Below are 16,352 nucleotides of genomic sequence, written 5' to 3'. Positions count from 1 at the left end.
CTATAATTTTTCATCTCTATGTACCTTGGTCTCTAGGAGCAAAGTACAGAAAGCTTTATAAAGCATTCCATTTTCTTATGATCAAGGATAGAAATAGAAAACATTTCCCAATCAGTGACTGTCCTCAAAGAGTTTGCATACTAGTGGGGGGAAATAAGATCCATAAATAACCACAATACAATGGGTCTTTTTAAACTGAAGTTAAGTAGTATACTCTAATAAACTGATATGAAGACTAAGACATAGAAATGCCAAAGTTATTCAGTACCTTTAAATCAAATTACTTTAAAAAAAATTAGGAGACAGAGAATGGCAAAGTTCACAGGCTCAGTTTCCCCAAGTGAAAAATAGGAACAAAACAAGGTCACAATGGCACATTTGGAGACTCCTCGACCCCACCCAGCATGATGTTCTGATTTTTTTCATTTTATTATTTTTTCATGCTCTCCATTGCTGTTTCCATGGCTGCCTTACTACAAAATTCCTACATAACACCTACCTCACAGGGGAGATGGAGTATTTGCTATGGTATCAGCCTGTCATAAAGAGACTGCTTTGTCACTACAGAAAAAGTTCCCCATGAGAAGTACAAAGTACCACTATAATCCAAAGGAGTGGTTGTATATGCCTGCCTCACAGTTCTTTTGTGTCCCTTCATCTTCCACTATCGTACTTTGCACATAACAGACACTCAGTAAATCTTTTTTCTTTCTCTCTTTCTTTCTTTCTTTCTTTCTTTCTTTCTTTCTTTCTTTCTTTCTTTCTTTCTTTCTTTCTTTCTTTCTTTCTTTCTTTCTTTCTTTCTTTCTTTCTTTCTTTCTTTCTTGGGTGAGGCAATTGGGGTTAAGTGACTTGCCCAGGGTCACACTGCTAGTAAGTGTCAAGTGTCTGAGGCTGGACTTGACTTCAGGTCCTCCTGACTCCAGGGCCAGTGCTCTATCCACTGTGCCACCTAGCTGCCCCCACTCATTAAATCTTTGCTAAATTGAACAGAAAACCTTTTCCCTCTATAGTTACTGGAAAAATTATGTATAAATACATAAACTTGTCAAAGAGACACAAATTACATCTATTTTGAAGAAAAAACTGAGAAATAGATAAGTGTAAAATTGATGTTTGTATTTCAACTTCCTAATCGTGGCAAGTCATATGATTTTTCAAAGCTATGAATTTTTTATGAGCTGCCTTAGGTCCAGATAGTACATGCCTGTGTTTCCTCCACTGGCCCATAGATGTGTGTACGGTATTTTGATTCCCTAAATTGCCCCAGTAGAGCCAGTTAATGACTTAACAGACCATACAGAATAAGTGACCACTTGGGAAGTGCTCTTTTGAAAGCAGCTTACTAGGGATGATGATGATGAGAGTAAATATGACCAAAATGACCAAACCCATTCTAGTCTAGTTAATAAGAAGACCTAGACAGGGGCTGACATTGACAACTATACTTCTTTGAGCTATAACTGTATTTAGAGCGATGTGAACCTCAATGCTGTTATTACAAGAAGTGACAAAGTCATGGATGACCTGAAGAGCATTCTTTCCTATACTGAGTATCTGGCCACTCTATAGATCTATGCAACGAAACAAAATGAGGTCTTCAATAAAGAATTCAGGACAAGCTTTTATTTTGCACAACATTATGGTTGGAAAAGAAACTTTGTAATGATTTTGGCTCTACAGATTAGGTTACTCTTTCTCCAATTAAATGTTATATGAAAAGAAAAAAGAAAAAAGAAAAAAGAAAAACCTCCCAGACATCTTAATGGTTAAACATACAATTGTCATAAAAGGCTTCTGACATTAGTCTTAAAGCTAGATAATGTTACCATGTGTAGCATTTCTTCATTTTATGGGTATAGTTGTTGTTGGAGGAGCCCCAACATATAAAGGTTGATGCTTGTGAATGTGCTGAAAAACGCTGGAACTATACCATGAAATGACAGCTATCAAAATGTCAGCACTTCAGTGTCATATTCAGTCAAGATGCTTTAAAATGCAAATGTTTAAATAAGGATTATGTTAAAAAGAGAACTTTGAGACTTCATTTACCCTTGTATAAAATGGAACACTTTTCTATATACCCTTTTTCTGCAGAGGTAAGAGCTAGAAAACAAAGCCCAGGAGATAATGCTACAATTTAAATTAATCAAAAACCTAAGTTTTTGAAATTTCTGGAGCTATACAATGTAGTAGAAAGAACTGCAAGTCAGAATACTTGGTTTTGAGTCCTAACTTCAATACTTAAGCTTACTTTGAACATAATTATATTTGTATAGCATTTAAAAGTCTACAAAGGGGGCAGCTAGGTGTCGCGGTGGATAGAGCACTGGTCCTGGATTCAGGAAGACCTGAGTTCAAATCTGGCTTCAGATATTTAACACTTACTAGCTGTGTGACCCTGGGCAAGTTCCTTAACCCCAACTGCCCTACAAAAAATTTAAAAATTAAAAAATAAAAGTCTACAAAGAACTTTCCCCAGAATAAGCATGTAAAGGGGGCAATACAGATAGTACTATTTCTATTTTAGGGAATTTGAGAGACAAAAGTACTTAATCTAATGATCAGAGAGACTTTTTCAAGATCACAAAAGTATTAAGTATCAAAGCTAGAAAATGAATCTAGGACTTTTGACCACAAACTCAGTTCTCTTTCTACCATGCCAAGCTGCATCCCCAAGCTATCTGGTCCTGGGACAAGTCATTTAACCTTTCTGACTCTCTAATTCCTTATCTATAAAATGGGGGTGATTAATATTTGTGCCATCTACCTCTTAGTGTTAAGGAAATCTCAAAGCTAAAGTAATAAAGAGTTGCAGTCGTTGCCATTGCCATACAATAACACTCAGCCTTCAAATAAAGTTAAATTGCTTTATAATCATTGTTACTATTTTAGCATTCAGAATTAGTTTTGAAGATACAGTTTCTTGGTTTAGCTCTAAGAGGTATTAAACCACAGGCTATGAACATGGGGATTTTATTCTTTTATTCATATAATCTTCCAAAATAACCAAGAACTCTAGAGACCTCTGAAACTGACCTACTCAACAGGATGGAATGGTAGTCTAAATGCAATAAGCTAAAATTCAATGGAAAGTTAAATAGGTCCAAAAAATTTCCTTCCAAAGTAAAAGTTGCAAGAAGTGTGGCTAGACAACATTTTGTGTGAAAAAATATTTGGTTTTTGTTTTGAGGATTTTCTTCTTGAACTGCTAGTTCATTAAGGCTGCCTTAACACATACAAAGTATGCAGAACAGGGGAAGTGATAGTCTTAGTGTATTCACTCTTTTCTAGTCAGAATACCTCTGGAGGAATGTGTTTAGTTCTGTGTAACACATGCTAAGGATGGCATTAACAAGTTAAAGAATACCCAGGCAAGAACAACCAAGTTGGTGAAAGGCCTTCAGACAAGTGTCGTGTAAAGGTTAGCTGAAGGAACTAGGGATTACTTTTTGTTTTGAGTGTTTTGAAATTTTTATTTTTATACATTTTTTGTATTAAAAAGGAAAAAGGGGCAGCTAGGTGGTACAGCGGATAAAGCACCAGCCTTGGATTCAGGAGGACCTGAGTTCAAATCCAGCCTCAGACACTTGGCACTTACTAGCTGTGTGACCCTGGGCAAGTCACTTAAGCCTCATTGCCCCGCAAAAACAAAAACAAAAAAACCCCCAAACAATAAAAAAGGAAAAAGCATAATTACCACAAATTACAAAGGACTAAAGCATTATTGGAATAACGAATGAATCACATCCGCCTGGAAAGCAGATACTCTGAATAATATTAATGTTATAATGCAAGTTCATTTGAGTATCTTACTTTTGTGTGTGTGTGTCCTTTTAAATGTGATGTTCTAGCACATGGTAAGATTATGTCCTATCAGGGAAAGGTGGGTCCTTTACAGCAAAGCTGGATGTTTTCCTCTCTGGTGGGGAAACAATCTAGAAGTTTTGCCTTTACCATCAACATGGCTGAAGAAGGGTGCAGTTTTTTTGTTTGTTTGTTTGTTTTTCTTTTGAGGGGGAAGCCAAGTGATCCCTTTCTGACCTGGGACAACAATGAATTCCAATTTGGGAGAAGCCACACTGGAACTAGGGATTTTTAGCATGGAAAAGAGAAGACTCTTGACAGTGATCTTCAAGTATTTGTAATTTAGTTATACCTTAGCCTCTGACTCAATTACTGTCATGGAGATTTTCAACAATTACTCCTTCACCCATAAGAAAAAAAAATATTATTTCTCATGTTTTTATATAACTTTAAATTACCAATAAATGCTTTTACCTGCTACCAATCCCAGAGTAATACTCTTATACTAAAGAACAAAAAAGAGGAAAATAAAGTTCTGCATGCTATAATGACCCCTCTGGCCTTTCCCTTCCACATACACACAAAGAAGGGAGGGAGATATAATTTTATATCTTTTCTTTAGGGCCAACCTTGGTGATTATAATCTGAGAGCATCGGGTTTTGATGTTTTGTTGTTGTTATCCTTTCTGTTTACGTTCTAAGCACTGGGCATATGGGGTAGCTAGGTGGGCAGTGGATAGAGTGCCTGGGCTAGAGTGAGGAAGTTGTTTAGCTATTTTTCAGTTGTGTTTAACTTTTCATGACCCTTTTTTGTTTTAGTTTTTTGGCAAAGATACTGGAATGGTTTGCCATTTACTTCTCCAGCTCATTTTACAGATGAGGAAACTAAGGCAAATGGGCTTAAGTGACTTGCTCAGGGTCACATAGCCAGTAAATTTCTGAGGCTGAATTTAAACACAGATATTCCTGATTCAAATCTAGACAGCTGGGTGGCGCGATAGATAAGAGTTCTAGGCATGCAGTCACGAAGATATGAGTTCAAATTCTGCTTCAGATACTTATTAGCCATGTGACCTTGGGTAAGCCACTTAACCTTGTTTGCCTCAATTTTATCATGTGTCAAATGAGATGGATGTGGAAATTTATTTTGATTTGGGGACCCTACCTTTAGGCTGAGATTAGAAAGCCTTAGGCCCTCAGGGTCTCTTCTGTGTGGGAGGTGCTAGTGCCCCTCCCCCTCAGCTTCAGCTGAACCAAAAATCCCATGGCTTGTACAAGATGCCAGGTCAGACAGCTGGGGAAAAAAAGCCCCCAGCTCCCTCCACCCTGAGAGGAGGTATCTGAGAGATGCTGGGCTCTGGCGTAACCTGGGCTGAGGGACGTGAGGCTCAAGCGCACCCCCCCAGCCCCAGCCCAGCCCTAGCCCAGCCCTGACTGGTGGATTAGCTTGGTGTGTGGGTGCAAAAAGCCCTGAGATTTGAGTGGATATATATATATAGAGAGAGAGAGAGAGAGACAGAGAGAGACAGAGACAGAGACAGACAGAGACTTGGGGGTTAGACTCAGGGAGGCTGAGAAGAGGACTGGAGGATGGACAAGAAGACGAGAAGAGGGGGCTGATGAGATGGCAAAGGCGGAAGAAGACAGACAGGGGGACAAGACAAACAGTAATGCAGGACTAGGAGCAAGGAGGAAAGGCCGGCGGACAAGATTAGAGGGGCGGCAAAGGCGGCAGAGGGCAGACTGACGGAGTAGACAGACAGAGAGACAGACAGACTGACCAGGAGGCAGCGGAGAGCACAGAAGTGGTCAGCACAGGCTATAGGTTGGAGAAAGTGAAGATTAAAAGGAGTTAGAAGAAAGTAGCTGAGCTGGGAAAGTGTAACATACCCTGAGGCAAGAGGCAGCTAAGGCCCTTATTGTATTAAAGAAGTTCCCTGCAGCAGGTGGGAAAGAGACAGGGTGGAAAGAGATGTACCACAATGCAGTCAGGTTGTACATTTTATTTCCCGGTATTCTTAATTTTAAATAGTATCTTATAAATAAACTCTGCTTTGATTATTTAGTTAAGAGGCTTCTTAATATTTTGCTTATCAATTTGGGAGTGGAGCAGTGTGGTGGAACTTGATAAACGGCCCACATTAAATTAATAGCAGTCAGATAGCCAAATAGTCAACAGTCCCAGACTAAGTACCCCAATCAAATTAGTCCAAATTAGTCATAGTCATTTAAAATATTTCTTACATTTGAATGGCAACCAGGAAGGGACTTATAGCCCAATTATAATTTTTCTAAACCTATAATTTTTCATATAATCATAATTTTTCATAAGTACAATTATATAATTTTTTTATTAGATATGCTCATTATTAATAATTTTTTACATGGAGAAGGAAATGGCAAACCACTCTAGTATCTTTGCCAAGAAAATTCCAAAAGCAGTCACAAAGAGTGGGACACAATTGAAATGACTGAACAACAAAACAAAGTCATTGAATATATTTTCCCTCTTCTGCCTACTTTATTTGGCATGCATATGTGTATATGTCTTCCCCTATTTCTCTGCATTCATCATCATATTCATATTTTCTTCTAACACAGTAATATTCCATTGCATTTATGTATCACAATTTATAAAGTTATTGCTCATGTGATGGACATCTGATTTATTACATGCTCCTTGCTACTAAAAAAAACAATGCTATAAATATTTTGGCATACATGGGGCTTTTGTTCTTTTTATTTTTTAATCACTGACCTATCTGAAGGCAGAGAAAGTCTTGCTTGTATCTCGAGCCCTAGCATTTAGTATAGTGGGCATTTAATAAATACTGTATCCATTCATTGATTTAGCTTCTCCTCTCTCTCTGCCTTTCTCTTCTTCCTCATTCTTAGAGCTTAAAATATGTCCTGGCATATTAAGTGTTTAATAAATTTCTCTCTCTCTCTCTCTCTCTCTCTCTCTCTCGCTCTCTCTCTCTCATTTCCCGAGCTTAGAATAGTACCTGACACATAGTAAATGTTTCATAAATGTTTTATCTCTCCATCTCCAGAGTTTAATATAAGATCTGCCACATATAGTAAGTATTTAATAAGATATTTCTTGATTGATTTCCTCTGGGTAAGCACAGAAATCAATAAAAAAAAATGTTTCCTCTGAAACCTATAAACATCTAGTCAGCCAACACAAAAACCAGAGTATTGATATAGGATGAATGATCAAGATACCTATACTGTAATCATAGCTAAACTGGTCCAAGGAATCCTTAAATTTTGCATGCTTTAGTTTCTTGAACATTAAAATGAGAAATTTAACATTGACCTCTCTTGCAAGGGTAGTGAGTATTTAATATGTCCCTTTAGGGCTTTCAGTTGAAAGATACTAGAGAAGGACAAAGTATCATTATGTTAATTACTATTATTATACAATCTCTAGCCTGGACTAGCTATATCTTCACTTCTAATGTACAGTGATCCATGATCTAGCAAGATGCTTTCTAACTATCACATACAGAACTATTGTCCATGGAAAGGTGGACGACTCTTGTGGGATGACTATTCCCCCAAATAGCAACCAATAATAAAAAAAAATGTTAAGATAACAATGACGTGGATTCTAACAATTACTGAGGCATTCTGAAGGAGCTAATTTCCTCAGCAGCCAAAATGGCTATCAGTGAAAGGTATAACATCTCACAGATAGGGATATTGATAAGTCACCTCAGAGACATAAAATTAGGCAGAGGGAGTAGGAATGTAATTGAACAGATTTGTATTTCCCCAAACTCAGTTCTGCAAGGACTTGAAGCTACTAGGTACCTATAGCAGTCCTAAAGACCTATCATGGTGGCCTAGAAGGTTGTAAGAGATCTCTTAGTAACTGTTTGGGATCTGAGAAATATTTTCTATCTTACTTTTTTTTTTTTAATAGGCTCATAGACCAAGAGCTGAAAGGGATCCCAGAAGCCATCTAGTCCAAGCCCATCATTTTACAGATAAGAAAATGGAGACCCAGAGAAATTGAGGACTTGTCCAAGGTCAAACAGGCATCAAGGGAGGTATTTGAACTCAGGATCTCTGACTCTGGGGCCAGTGTTTTTCCAAAGCCCAGGCATTAAAATGATCTATCTGCACATGAATGGCATGTGGGAGAAGAGAAAATTTTTGGACTGCAATAAAGGCTTCTTTATAAGGTATAGTCGAATGAACAGTGGCTTTAGGAGTCAAGGGTCCTGGGCTCAAATCTCAGCTCTGCCATTTACTATTTATGTGCCCTTGGTTAAATCACTTACCCTATATGAGCTTCAGTTTCCTTATCTATAAAATTAGGGGCTTGAAATAGATGACCTCTACCGACCCTTTTAGGTTCTGTAGCTATGATCCTATAAATAATCATAAGAATAGTGCTTATTGGGGCAGCTAGGTGGCCTAGTGGATAAAGCACCAGCCCTGGATTCAGGGAGTACCTGAGTTCAAATCGACCTTAGACACTTAACACTAGCTGTGTGACCCTGGGCAAGTCACTTAGCCCCCATTGCCCCGCAAAAAAAAAAAAAAAAAAAAAGAAAAGAAAAGAAAAGAAAAGAAAAAAGAACCATTTGCTCTGCCCAAGGTCCCCATGGCCTTCCCATTTACCTTTAACATTCCCATAAATTGCCATCTGACCTTTCAATGCACCATAAGGACCACAGGGCCTTTCCATCAGCTGTGCAACTAAATTCACCCCTATGTATTATCTCTCTCAAATAGAATATGAGCTCCTGGAAAGCAAGGCCTCTCACCTTTCTACCTATATTCTCAACGCTTAGTACTGTGTTTTACACAAGGTAAGCATTTAATAAATGTTTTTAATTCATTTATTCATACTCTCCTATAAATTACCATGAGAAAGAATTTCTATTGGGAAGATAATAAAGTCTCTCCACATCTGCCTTCTCTCTAACTTTTTATATTCCTTCATTTCCTCAAGGGAACACATATAAATACCTGAGAAGTTGAAAGCAATTTTCTCTCTTTAATTTCTCTCTCTCTCTCTCTCTCTCTCTCTCTCTCTCTCTCTCTCTCTCTCTCTCTCTCTCTCTCTCTCTATATATATATATATATATATATATATATATATACACACACACATATGTGTTTAGACTAGAAAAATGTTACTTTCCATTAATTCTTAAGGAAATTTGTAGTTGGGAAGGACTACTAAGTCTAGCTCAACTCATTTTACAGATAAAGAAACTGAAACCCAGAGAGTAAAGTGGTTTTCCCCAAATCATACAGTTATTTAGAGGCAGAGTCAGGATTAAAACTCAGGTCTCTTAATACCTAAATCCTGAGGTAGTCTACCTTGATAAGAGAAACATTTTTTCTGTCCAAACAGCATTCTAGCTGTTAGCTAAATGATATAAAATTTACTTAAAATGGTTCTTCTTAAAACTGCTGCAGCTCCTTAAGCAACTTATAAATTATCTTCTAATAAAGACTCCTTTTTTTTTGTCTAAAGGCTGCAGTTTTAAATCTAAGCTTATACCACAACATAAAAAAAATTTTTTTAAAGATAACAATGAATTTTTAAACAAGAATTTAATCACACATACTAATACTTGGGCTTCAAAGATCAGAAGAATATGATGTAAGCTACTGCCATAAAAGGCTAGTAGTTAGATAGCTACAAGGCTTCTTCATACATGTTATGTGTTTCATGTTGTCTGTCTCTTCTTCATTGTTCTAGGACCTGAGGCTGGTTCTATCTTGTTAATGATTTGCTGTCATGACTAGACAAAGTGATTTAACCCCTTTACCCAAGAAGTCTTCTCTGTAAAATGTACTAATAATATAGGTCTTTGATGAAAGACACTATATAAAACCTAGTAAGATCATTAATCATCAAGATGGGTAACCTAAGGCATTAATGCACTTTGTAAAATATGTAAAGGTGCCAATAATTCTCTAATAAATATATCATGGGAAGAGCTAGTCCAAAGGTGCCAATTTACTGAGGTAAAAGGTCGACAAGGGCCAAAGTGCTAAGAGAATTTCATTAAAGCAGAGAGGGAATTTCAATTCTCTATTTAGTTATGCTAAATCAAAAAGGAACTAAGAGATATTATGGAATACATAGAGTACCCAAAAGAGGTAGTGTGATATAGCACAAAGAATAAACAGACTAAAAATCAGGAGTAATAGGTAGAGGTTATAAAAACACAAAAACCTAAGACTATCCAAATGTGGAATAGATTACTTTGGGAAGTGCTGGTTTCTTGCTCATTGGAGGTCTTTGAACACAGCCTGGATTGTTAAGTATGTCATCATGGGGATTCTTTTTTTTTTTTTGGTATGTGTTGGACTAGATGGCCATGGAGATCCTTTCCAACTCGAAATTCTCTAGTCATAGACTGTTGCTTAGTTGTTTGACCAAAGGTAAAATGGAGATATTAGTTCAACTTATTTTACAGAATTGTTATGAGATGCTAATGAGATAATGGAAGTGCATCCATGTAAATGTAAGCAAGAAAGCACAAGGAGATGACTGAATGTGAGTGACAGAAAACAGTATACCTGAAGATTGGAGAAAAGATAGTACTCAGCATTACCCAACATAACCCAATTTATGAATGTTCCCATTCCCTAGTGGCTAGAACCTTCTCTAACTCTAATACCTGGGGAGTGGCTATGCTTACAGTCTCTCCTGCAACCCTAGCCCACTATCCTGTGGAACTATTTCGTTCCATTGCTAGAGAGCCTAATTCTGCTGACTAGGGAGCACAGGACTGACCATGAGAGGGTTTTAACCAGTATTGCATCTTAAACCTGTCCCGTATAATTTCCCTCTTACCAATCTTCTATCAGTAGATTTGCAGACATTTCTACTTCCACAGATGCTAAATCCCTTCCCCTGTAATAGCATGGGCACAGCATTCTCCCTTCTCCTGCCTTTATACTGGCAATATATGTGTATCAGATATGTGTTCATAGACTAGCAAACATATACCATTATTAATCATGGGTTAAATAGGCTTTAGAAACCAACCACCATTTATACTATCATTCCTATGCGAAGACAGATTTCAAATTACAAACAAATGACTTAGAAACAAAGAGTGGAACCCAACTTCTTCAAAAGATGGAGAGTTACCATTCTATATGTTAAAAGCAAGTGAACCTTAAAAAAATGCATGAGTTCATCTTGGCATTGTATCAAAGCAGATGCTGTTGAGGTATAAGTATCAGAAATTTGAAGGATCAAAGACTTGGAACAGAAAGACCTTAGAGGCTATCAAATCTAATGACTAAATTTTCAGATGAGTAAACTGAAGCCCAGAGAGGTTAAGTAACCTGCCCAAAATCACATAGGTTGCAAGTGGAAGAGACAAGATTTTAATCTTGGCAAGTGGCACACTAGGGATTTAAGCCCAAATTATCTGATTTCAAGTCAAGATCCAAATCTCTTTACACTGCTCTACAATGTTCCTCAATTATTGGTAGCTACAAAATCTAACAAATGAGAAGTAGTACTGAACTCCTAAGACACCAAAGCCATTGTTCCCTAAAAACCTAAAGGACTTTAGAAAGACAAATATGAAATAAGTCTCTTTTTTTCCTCTTGCCTTTTATTTATTTTTAAAAATAATAAACATTTTTATTTATAGTATTATAGCCATTTTGTACAAGAAAACTTGAATAAAAGAAAAAATGAAAGTGAAAAAATAGCATGGTTCAGTCTATGTTCAATCAATGTGCAGGAATTAATTATGCTTTGGGGTTTTCATGATCCTATCTTTGCTTTATTATGGTCAGACTAAAAAAAAAATGTAAGCTTGAAAAGCTTACTTTGAGAAATAATTGAACAAGTGGAACTCTGACCACAGGGAACATTTATTGAAACTAAGTAACTATGCCTCTTCTTTTAGCTTTCCCATGCCCATGTGGGTCTGGCTAGATTATAATGGGGACAGCCATGTGGGTGTGTTGAGCCAATCAGAGACTCAGCATGGCTAAGAACCGACCCTACCCTTCCTGTGGAAGAGTCAGTTAGTTACAGTTAGAGATACAGTGGATATTCAGTTAGGGGGAGTTAGAAATAAAGGCAGTGAGAGAGTGTTCTGAGGGAAACGGGGAAGGAAGGCAGACATTTTAGAGGAGCTGCTGGTGTTTGACCTTTGGACAAAACAGAAGAGACTGCACTGCTGATTCTCCTTAAAGCTACAGATTTCGGGTGTGGTGAGTTTGTTTTGTTTTTTGAGGCAAAGCTAGCTGGTCTGCAGGCAGGTTTGGGGTGTCTGGGGCCTTTTTACCCCTGAGATTTATATGTTGTTTATACATTGTTTCTAGTTCTATTAATTTCACTTGTGTGATTCAGATAGTGTTTTAAATTTGTTCTCATTAATAAACCTGTTTTGTTTCTGAAAGAGGCTGTTTCTTTTCTTAACTCAATATTAAGGTGAGCCACCCAATTAACTTCCCATACTAAATTTGGCCCTTACATTTGGAAGTGGATAGTATGTTTCATTGTTAGTCCTTTGGGATTGCCTTGGATCATTGTATTGCTGAGAATAGTTAAGTTATTCACAGTTTTTCATCAAACATTACTGCTTGTCTCTGTGCACAATGTTCTCTTGGTTCTGTTCACTTCACTATACATCTGTTTATACAAGTCTTTCCAGGTCTTTCTGAAATCATCCTGCTTGTCATATCTTATAGCACAATAACTTTCCATCACCATTATATACCACAGCTTCTTTAGCCATTCCCCAATTGATGGGCATTCCTTTGGAAATCAGTCTCTTGTTACACATCATAATCTTAAATATGAAATAACTGATATTTTAAATGCTTGAGACATGACTATAGAAATAAAATATTCCTAAGATTTCTAGAACTCTCCTCTTAGCATGGAGTAGAGAATCTGAAACGCTTATACCTGAGATGACCAAGATCAAAAGTTGTGTCTCAGAGGAAGAATGCTTAGTGTTAGTTAAAGAAAGGCCTAATATTTGAACAGGTAAGAATGTTGGTTTAGAAGCTTGCTAAATGAATGCCCTAATGAGAATATTAATAAAATAAAACAACAGGTAGACCAACCAAGAGACTGAGTATAAGGAAGCAGTATAGCCAAGCCCTTCCAACTACTCCACAAAGATCTAGAAAACACACCAGAACAGGTCCTGATTGGGAAATATAAGAAAAAATATGACGGGCTAGGTTGGCATCAGGAGATGGAAAGAGAGTTCTGTGGACCCTGGGGAGAGGATCTAGCTAAGAATGCACCACTCAGAGCCTTTAAGCACTGAGGATTGAATGAGGGTCTGCTGGGTGCTGTGTAATTGGGGCAAGAAAAGGTCCCAGATCCAGCACAGAAATTTCAGAATTTATACAGGGAACAGGAACAGGTGCCACCTGGGGTGACTTACCTACAGCCCGGTCACAGATGCAGTGGGGACTGAGAAGGGGAACTGCATGTAAAGCTGATTCCAGGGCAAGGAGCTATCACAGTTATGTGCTGAACTAGAAATAGGTACAAAAGCATATAGCAGCTGTGTGTCTTTGATCCTGAGAGCAGGACAGAGGAACAGATCTCATCATCAACCCAATCTAAAACCTACAAAAGATTAACTAGCGCAAAGAGCCCCATTCAAAATGAGAACTATAGTCCTGTTACTCTGAACTTGAAGAGCCTTCCAGCTGGTTAACAGTGGTAAAGGCTAGCAGCATTTCCTTGGAATTCCAAGCAGAAGCAAGCCCACAGTTGTGTTGCTCAGACCCAAACACAAATCAACAACTTATAGAGTTCTGATCAGTGGGAGGCTCTCAGACTTTACTTTGAATCAAACTACTTTGGGCACAATGAAAGCATCTGGGCCTGTCCCTGAAATCCTCAAATAACACAGCAGGAGGAATTAAAAGGATCACCATTACCACCACCGTCATTCTCATTGTCATCGTCACCATCATCATCTATACAGCACTTCATGGCTTGCAAAGCCAACAATAATCACACGATCATATCAATAGATGTGGAAAATGCTGTAACAAGATGCAATACCCAATCCTATTAAAACACTGGAAAATAAAAGAATAAGTAGGTCTTTCCTCAACAAAACCAAGAACCAGAATTATTTGTAGTGGGGATAAACTAAAGGAATTTCTAATAATTTACCAGCTATAGCAATGAGATAAGAAAAAAATTGGGGTAATAAATACAGGTAAAGAAGAAACAAAAGTATAATTTTTGAAGATGACAAGATAATTTACCTAGAGACCCCTAAAAATCAACAAAAAGTTAACTGCAACAATTAACAACTTCGACAAAACTGCAGAATATAAAACAAATGTACACGAATTATGAGCATTTCTGTACATTACACACAAAACCCAGGATAAAGAGATAGATAAATTCTATTTAAAATAACTACAGGAAGTATAAAAGATATAGAAAACTAGCTACTAAGATACACACAGAAATTGTATGAAGACAATTACAGAATGCTCTTTATACAAACAAAGACAGAGCTAAGAAACTTGGAGGTTTAGACATTAATTGTTCAGGGGGAGGTCGAATTAATACTGCCTAAATTAATTTACTTATTCATTGTCATACCAATTAAACTGACAAACGGTTACTTGGAAAGAGCTAGAAAAAAATAATACAATTGATCCAGAAAAGTAAAAAGTGAAGAATAAAGGGAATTTTTAAAAGTGAGAAGACTGGTATTTGATAACTAAGAAAAAATCTCCCTATTTGATCAAAACTGTTAGGAAAATGGGAAAGCAGTCCAGAAATTGGGCTTAGACTAATAGCTTATACCTCATTACACAATAAAATCTAAACAGATATATGACCTTAATATTAAAGGTCATCCTTTGAAAAAAGAAGAGAAACATCACATGCTTCTCATAGCTATGGACAGGAAATGTCTTCTTAACCAAACAAGAGACAGAAGGAATTTTAAAACAGAAAATAGTAACTTTGATTATTGACACGGAAAGACTTCTGCACAAACAATGAATCTAAGAATGGAAGTGGTTGAATCGGGGGAAAAAAACTTTGTATCAAATTTCTCTGGTAAGGATTTAGTACCCAAAATACATAAAAAATTAATAAATATGTGTGACTAGTAGACAAATGGTCCAAGAATATGAACAGCTTTCAAAAAAGAGAATTGCAAAGTATTTACAACTATATGAAAAACTGCTCAATCACTAATAATAAGAGAAATGAAAAAGAAAAACAACCCTGAGGGTTCATCTTATACCTAGCAAATTGTCAAGAATGACAAAAAAAGGCAATTAGTCAATGTTGGAGGGGTGGTAAAAAGACAGGTACACTAATACATTGTTAGAGGAGCTGGGAAAGCATTTGGGAATTATGCAAAAAAGTGACTAAACTGTCCACACCCTTTGAACCATAGACTCAGTTACTGGACTTCTATACACCACTGAAGCCATCAATTAAAAAAAAAGGTCTTCATATAATAATAATAACCACATATATACAAACTAAAAGTAAATGTGTAAAAATCAAGCAGGATTTGAATGAAGAAATATTAGAGACTACCCCAACCTACCCAACTGTGGAGGTAGAAGGTTCATTGGTACTGGACATTGTATATGTCTTCAGACTTTTTCAATGTATTGATCAGTTCAGCTGACTTTTTTTCTCTCTAAAAAAGTACTTTTTTTTTCATATAGGATGACTCTCTGGGAAAGAAATGGGGAGAGATACTTGGGATAACTATGGTGATTTAAAAAACAGAAAACTTATTTAAGAAAGAAAAAGTTTTTTTTTTTTTAAAGAAAGAAGTGGTATGCAATTTCATGCATCAGGAGTGCCTGGATTCCATATTTGTGTCTGACAGACCTCGTCCAGTATCTCACCTCATGTCTGTAATTGGAAGCAAGACCCAGACATAGACATGGTGCTACGGCCAGAAACCATATGATGTGGGGACTGCTTATCACAGGTTATGACGATATGGGTCCACAATCTTCCAAACTTTTCCATCTGCAAACACTTTGACCATCAGGCTATATCCATTAGAACCCGTTCACTGTCTTCTCCATACTTACTTGGAGAAGTATATGTCCAAGTTCAGTGACTGCAATCTGAATGAACTGGTGAAACATGGTCTGTGTGCCTTACAGGAAACACTTTCTGCAGAACAGGACGTAACCACAAAGACTGTTTCCATTGGAATTGTTGGGAAAGACTTGGAGTTCACCATCTGTGATGATGATGATGATGTGTCTCCTTTCCTGCAAAGTCTTGAAGAAAGACCACAGAGAAAAGCACAGCCTGCTCACCCTGCTGATGAATCTACAGAGAAGGCTGATGAGCCAACGGAGCACTCATTTGTATAAGCCAGTCTACATCTATGTTAGTCAGTCTAAAAGGAACCCTTCTGTTCATATATCAGCCATTATCTACGCTTTAAACCAGATTCAGAGTTATAGAATGAGATGTTCTTAGGGATCAGTCCTGGAAAGATTTTTTCTAAGAAACCTGACTGAAAGGCTATAACTGGGTACAATTTCTTTAAAAGGGAAGATGT

General features: G+C 37.2%; 1 protein-coding gene and 1 pseudogene across 2 annotated transcripts in view; one reads left to right on the top strand and one right to left on the bottom strand.

The window, feature by feature from the left end:
- Window positions 1–16,161, top strand: part of LOC122742343 — a 57,966-nt pseudogene extending 41,805 nt beyond the window's left edge.
- The window catches only part of BABAM2 (BRISC and BRCA1 A complex member 2), a 584,671-nt gene that overhangs the window by 191,910 nt on the left and 376,409 nt on the right, over window positions 1–16,352 (bottom strand). The window lies entirely within an intron of this gene.

This window comes from Dromiciops gliroides, chromosome 2 (assembly GCF_019393635.1).
Source record: "Dromiciops gliroides isolate mDroGli1 chromosome 2, mDroGli1.pri, whole genome shotgun sequence".
NCBI lineage: Eukaryota > Metazoa > Chordata > Mammalia > Microbiotheria > Microbiotheriidae > Dromiciops > Dromiciops gliroides.
Note: the sequence above shows the minus strand (reverse complement) of the source record. Positions and strands in the feature narration are given on the sequence as shown.